We start from the raw sequence: 6000 nt of genomic DNA, 5'->3' as shown, positions 1-6000 counted from the left end.
GTAAGGCCTTTGACAAGGTCCCGCATGGGAGATTAGTTAGGAAAATTCAGTCGCTAGGTATACATGGAGAGGTGGTAAATTGGATTAGACATTGGCTCAGTGGAAGAAGCCAAAGAGTGGTAGTGGAGAATTGCTTCTCCGAGTGGAGGCCTGTGACTAGTGGTGTGCCACAGGGATCAGTGCTGGGTCCATTGTTATTTGTCATCTATATCAATGATCTGGATGATAATGTGGTAAATTGGATCAGCAAATTTGCTGATGATACAAAGATTGGAGATGTAGTAGACACTGAGGAAGGTTTTCAGAGCCTGCAGAGGGACTTGGACCAGCTGGAAAAATGGGCTGAAAAATGGCAGATGGAGTTTAATACTGGCAAGTGTGAGGTATTGCACGTTGGAAGGACAAACCAACGTAGAACATACAGGGTTAATGGTAAGGCACTGAGGAGTGCAGTGGAACAGAGGGATCTGGGAATACAGATACAAAATTCCCTAAAAGTGTCGTCACAGGTAGATAGGGTCGTAAAGAGAGCTTTTGCTACATTGGCCTTTATTAATCAAAGTATTGAGTATAAGAGCTGTAATGTTATGATGGGGTTGTATAAGGCATTGGTGAGGCCGAATCTGGAGTATTGTATTCAGTTTTGGTCACCAAATTACAGGAAGGATATTAATAAGGTTGAAAGAATGCAGAGAAGGTTTACAAGGATGTTGCCGGGATTTGAGAAACTCAGTTACAGAGAAAGGTTGAATAGGTTAGGACTTTATTCCCTGGAGCGTAGAAGAATGAGGGGAGATTTGATAGAGGTATATAAAATTATGATGGGTACAGATAGAGTGAATGCAAGCAGGCTTTTTCCACTGAGGCAAGGGGAGAAAAAAACCAGAGGACATGGGTTAAGGGTGAGGGGGGAAAAGTTTAAGGGGAACATTAGCCGGGGCTTCTTCACACAGAGAGTGGCGGGAGCATGGAATGAGCTGCCAGACGAGGTGGTAAATGCGGGTTCTTTTTTAACATTCAAGAATAAATTGGACAGATACATGGATGGGAGGTGTATGGAAGGATATGGTCCGTGTGCAGGTCAGTGGGACTAGGCAGAAAATGGTTCGGCACAGCCAAGAAGGGCCAAAAGGCCTGTTTCTGTGCTGTAGTTTCTATGGTTCTATGGTTCTAAAACTGTCGGAATTGAGTAAATTGGCGCTTCCAGCCAAAACTTCCCAGTCCCAAATACCATATCTTGTAAGAGAACGCACCTTCCGTTTTAAAAATGAAAATGTGTCACAAAAACAAACGCAACAGAAACGGAGACACAACACGTTCAATCTGGAAATCTACGAACTCAGAAATCCCACTGCGTCACCTGAGTGGACCCTTATATAGTCACGGTGGGGTGGGGGGGGAGGACATGTCATCACGTGACCTCACATCGGCGGGAAAATCACATCAGGTGACCTCCGAAAGACCATTACAGCATTCTCACAAAAAAAAAACAGATCTCCTTCAGCATGTAACACAATTAACAGTACAGAGGATATATCCATGAACACCCTTTGGGATTCCTTCAAAGCTTATATTCGTGGCCAGATTATTTCGTACTCTGCTGCTTTAAGGAAAAGGTTGAAGAAGGAAGAGCTTGCTCTTGTGGACAAGACTGAGGAAATAGATAAGAAATATGCTACAGCTCCTTCTGAGAAGCTGTATAAACAAAGAACTGAACTTCAAATGGAACACAGTTTATTACTTTCATCCTCTATTGCAAACCAATTAATGAAGACAAGACGTGAATTTTATATACATAGTGACAAAGTTGGTAAACTGTTGGCTGGTCAGTTGAAGACTAACTCTATTAAACTTCAAATTAATCAGATTTATAATCAAAAAGATCAACTGACATTTGGTCAATCCTTCTTTGATTTTTATTCTTCTTTATATCAATCAGAATCTCCACGAGATTCTAAACATATGTTTGACTTTTTAGATAACCTAGAATTCCCTAAGATATCACACGATATATGCTCTATGTTGGAAACTTCCTTCACTACTGATGAGATTAAGAATGTTATTTTTTCGATGAACTCGGGGAAAGCTCCTGGCCTTGATGGGTTCACCGTGGAATTTTTTAAATCGTTTGCACCCTCATTAGTCCCCTGGTTATCCAGGGTTCTGGAGGCCTCATTAAAACTTGCTACACTACCAGAATCCTTTTATAGAGCATCGATCTCTTTAATGTTAAAGAAGGATAAAGACCCCGCTCAATGCGCATCTTATAGACCAATATCCTTGTTAAACGTTGACACCAAGATTTTTTCTAAATTATTAGCAAATAGACTAGAAAAAACACTTCTTTATATTATTTCGGAAGATCAAACAGGTTTTTATTAAGAATCGCTATTCTTTTTATAATATTCGTACACTTTTAAAAATTGTCTATACCCCGTCACAAACCGATCCTGAATGCATTTCCCTAGACGCTGAAAAAGCCTTTGACAGAGTTGAATGGCCCTACTTATTTCAGCTGCTTGAAATCTTTAACTTCAGCCCGAAATTTATATCCTGGATTAAATTGTTATACCATTCTCCTATGGCGTCAGTTCGTACTAATACTCAAAACTCACCTCTTTTTCCTCTATTTCGAAGTACCAGACAAGGGTGTCCTGTTAGCCCTTTATTATTTGATATAACATGAGAACCACTAGCAATTGGTATTCGAGAATCTCCTAACATTATTGCTATAACTCGCGGGTTAAAGTCTCATAAAGTATGACCTTACGCTGATGACTTACTCTTATATATTTCCAATCCTCAAAAATCTATCCCAGCAGCTCTAGATTTATTGTCCAATTTAGTCCTTTTTCAGGATACAAATTAAATCTTAATAAGAGTGAACTTTTCCCTATTAATAAGCAAGTTCCCTTATATCAGAACCTGCCGTTTAGATTGGTTAATAATCATTTTCCATATCTTGGGATTAAAATTACCTGTAAACATAAGGATTTATTTAAGGCTAAATATTTACCCTTAATTGACCATATCACAGAACATTCCTTTAAATGGTCTCCACTTTACTGTATTCAACTTTGACTGGTCGTATTAATGCTATTATTTCTGCCAAAATTTGTATATATATTTCAGGCATTACCAATTTTTGTTCCAAGATCCTTTTTTGATAAAGTAGACTCTAAAATCTCTTCATTTATTTGGCAAAATAAAAAACCGAGATTGGGTAGAATACATCGACAGAAAGATAAGAGAGATGGAGGCTTGGCGTTACCTAACCTTAGATTTTATTACTGGGCAATTAATATTCGACACATGAAATTTGGGTTACTTGACCAAGATACACTATCCATTCCTAAATGGGTAGTATTGGAATTACATTCTGTTCAAGGCTATGCACTTGGCTCTATATTAGGATCTCCTCTTCCCTCCCATTTGAAACGGTATAAGCAGGTTTGCAACCTGATAGTTAAACATACTTTACGTATCTGGTTTCAATTACCTTGTTATTCTACAATTAACATACGTTGTGTGTATTGTTTTCTTTTGTATTAATATTACTTTTATATTTATATCCTAACAATGTATTGGTTGCTGTATGTTTTACTCTTTGTGTACTAATTCAATAAGAAGATTTAAAAAGAAAGAAAGATCTTTGTGCCTCTTCCTCATCCCGGGCCTTTCCGATGTTATCATCTCTCCCGGCCACCTGTACGTAGGAGCCCGCCCGTTTCGGTCACGCCCTGTACAGGTGGTCCCCTGCCCGCAGAGGTGGCAGGACTTGGCCTCCGTGCAGTCCCTGGCGAGGTGTCCCTCCACCTTGCAGTTTCTGCACAGAACAGCCTTACACTGGGCTGCGATGTGCCCTGCCCTACCGCAGTTCCGGCACAGCTTGGGTTGCCTGGCGTAAACCAGGAAGCCCCGGTTCCCTGCGATTGCGAACGCTGAGGATGGGTGGATGACACAGCCGCTGGTGTCCACCCTCAGCTTCACCCTGACCTGCCTTTTACTTGTCCAGACTCCCAGACTGTCGCTGACGTTCTCACACTTGCCCACGCTCTCCACATATCACGCTGGGAATGTGAGGATGCCAACGACCGGTACATAGGGGTTGAACATTTGTACCATAACCGTTCTCTCTTGCTGCGTTACGTCGGCGAGGAGGGGCTGCGCCTTTAGTAGTGACAGCGGTGCCTCGCTCCCCTTCTCACTGAAGCAGTCACGTAACTTCTGCCACCCTGGGGCAAGCCCGAAGGTGACATCGTAGTAACCGGCGAAATCCTGGACGCAGTGAAGATCGAACATCTTGCAGCCACGGCAATCCGGTAGCACCTTGCGAATGAAGGTCTCCTACTGAAACCGTTGCCTTCTTTCAAGTCTGACCGTCTCCTTGACCCCAGCCCCACAAATCGAAGCGCTGGTCTCTCCAGCCATCCTTCCCTCCATCGCCGCTGCACAGGGGGAAAGGGCCAGATTTCGGAGCCAATGCCCTCCACACTCCACCCCGTGTCAGCCCGAGGCCGCTCCCCTGCCAACGCTCCCTGTGTGCTGAAATGCAATGTAACAGGGAATCACTGTCTATCATCAGAGACACCCCCGCAGATTACATCTACACAGACCGATGTGACAGGGAACCAGTATCCATCATCACCAACCCCCACCACCCCCAGTCAGTTCCAACTTTACGCAACAGACTGTTCAATAAGATTGGGCCCTTGTTTTCTTTTTTCTCATTTCTTTACTAACCATATAGCCTTGGTGGAAAAAGATCTTGGTGATTGTAGGGATGACTTGCAGTGGACTGAAAAGCTTGAGAGTGTAGATATTAAGAAAGAGGATGTGCTGGAGCTTCAGGAAAGCATCGAGTTGAATAAGTCACCGGGACCAGACGGGATGTACCCCAGGCTACTGTGGGAAGCAAGGGTGGAGATTGCTGAACCTCTGGTAATGATCTTTGCATCATCAATGAGGACAGGAGAGGCGCTGGAGGATTGGAGAGTTGCGGATGTTGTTCTGTTATTCAAGAAAGGGAGTAGAAATATATTCGGAAATTATAGGCCAGTGAGTCTTACTTCAGTTATTGGCAAGTTGATGGAGAAGATCCTGAGAGGCAGGATTTGTGAACATTTGGAGAGGCATAATATGATTAGGAATAGTCAGCATGGCTTTGTCGAAGGCAGGTCATGCCTTACGAGCCTGATTGAATTTTTTGAGGATGTGACTAAGTACATTGAAGAAGGTAGAGCCATAGTTGTAGTGTATATGGATTTTAGCAAGCCATGCAAGGCTTATTGAGAAAGTAAGGAGGCATGGGATCCAAGGGGACGTTGCTTTGTGTATCCAGAACTGGCTTGCCCACAGAAGGCAAAGTGTGGTTGTAGACGGGTCATATTCTGCATGGAGGCCAGTGACCAGTGGTGTGCCTCAGGGATCTGTTCTGGGACCCCTACTCTTTGTGAATTTTATAAATGAGCTGGATGAGGAAGTGGAGGGATGGGTTAGGAAATTTGCTGATGACACAAAGGTTGGGTGTGTTGTGGATAATGTGGAGGGCTGTCAGAAGTTACAATAGAACATTGATAGGATGCAAAACTAGGCTGAGAAATGGCAGATGGAGTTCAATCCAGATAAGTGTGAGGTGGTTCATTTTGGTAGGTCAAATATGATGGCAGAAGATAGCACTAATGGTAAGACTCTTGGCGGTGTGGAGGATCAGAGGGGTCTTGGGGTCTGAGTCCATAGGACACTCAAAGCTGCTACACAGGTTGACTCTGTGGTTAAGAAGGCCTGCAATGCGTTGGCCTTCATCAATCGTGGGATTGAGTTTAAGAGCCGAGAGGTAATGTTGCAGCTCCTTAGGACCCTGGTCAGACCCCACTTGGAGTAAGTACTGTGCTCACTTCTGGTCGCCTCACTGTAGGAAGGATGTGGAAACCATGGACAGGGTGCAGAGGTGATTTACAAGGATGTTGCCTGGATTGGAGGGCATGCCTTGTGAGAATA

The sequence above is a fragment of the Mobula birostris genome, chromosome 20, assembly GCF_030028105.1.
Source record: "Mobula birostris isolate sMobBir1 chromosome 20, sMobBir1.hap1, whole genome shotgun sequence".
Classification (NCBI taxonomy): Eukaryota; Metazoa; Chordata; class Chondrichthyes; order Myliobatiformes; family Myliobatidae; genus Mobula; species Mobula birostris.
This window is presented reverse-complemented; position numbering follows the sequence as displayed.